Source organism: Puntigrus tetrazona, chromosome 3 (assembly GCF_018831695.1).
Source record: "Puntigrus tetrazona isolate hp1 chromosome 3, ASM1883169v1, whole genome shotgun sequence".
In the NCBI taxonomy this organism is placed as follows: domain Eukaryota; kingdom Metazoa; phylum Chordata; class Actinopteri; order Cypriniformes; family Cyprinidae; genus Puntigrus; species Puntigrus tetrazona.
This window is the reverse complement of record NC_056701.1, coordinates 25,744,722-25,745,951: the sequence shown is the minus strand read 5'-3', so window position 1 is coordinate 25,745,951 and position 1,230 is coordinate 25,744,722.

Here is a 1,230-nt window from a genome sequence, read left to right as displayed (position 1 = left end):
TTGCTGTTGACCGGCGTCCAGCCACTGCCGCGGAGAGCATCGTGAGAACGCCAAGCACAAGCTATTGCGCTCTCGCTCTGTTGCGTGACATATTTGATGCTTGACAGCGGAGATCTCGTGCTGCACAGCGTTGCTTTCGCAGCGTCATACTTCTCCTCTAAACTGACTATACAGCGTACAAGCAAACAGTGCAGCTGGAAACTTTCCTAAATAAGCAGTATTTTATAGACATGTTAGAAGCTGCCCTGTTGCAGTGCGATGCTGGAATCTGACGCTGTCATTATCATTTCGGCACGCTGCCACTGCAGCTCAGGTTACTCACCAAAACTCGCAGAAGCCCTTTCCTTCTGAATGAAGGCGCTGAACAGCCGCTTTGAAAGCAAGGGATGATTTTGAGGGCAGCTCTCGTTTAAAAAAAAAAAAAAAAAAAAAAGCATTTTTGGGTTTCGGCAAAGCACCTGTGAGTGCTGGTTGGTGCCTCGGTGCAGCCACCACGGTGTGTATTTACACTGTTCTCAGAGGTTGTTTTAAGGCAGGTTGGCTGTTGCCTGTAACTATTGGTGTGGATATAGCAAAGAGATGCTTACCAGATTTTCTGGCGCGCGCATAGGGCAGGTGAGGTGTCCATCAGAGGAGAGAGAGACAGAGACGCGCGCACGGGAGGGGAACTAGAAGACTAGAGAACCGGGAAGACATTGGCTAGTCAGTTTCCACAGCCAGTGACAAAGGCAATAGTACTGACCTAATGGGTGTTGAAATAAAAAAACACACACACAAAGAGGGAGAAATGAACGAGAGAGTGATATGGGAGGAATGAAAGAAAGCTGTCATTCGGCCTGTGGCTGTCTAGTACTGGAAGATTTAGTATCGCCAGGTACAGACCGCTGCTCTAGCATCCGTCACGTGGTGTGCCGTAATAAACTCTGTTTCCTCTAACAAAGGCAGCCTGATCGCTCATTGAAGCGTGGCGCGATAATGTGCAGTCGTTATGGTCAAATAAAGCCCAGAAGAGTTTTCTTGATAACGACTGAATGCCTGAACACTGTTCCTGCTGTCCACGCAACCTGCTTGGCAAATATATAAATAAGCGAACGAGGATATCGATGTGTTAATTAGTTTTAATCATTTTTTTTTAATTATGTGAGAATGAAAAAGACCAGCTCAGATGTGTCGAAAGAGCCTGTTTATGGCTCATTACAATAAACATTTAATTGCAGAAAGCTGGGGATG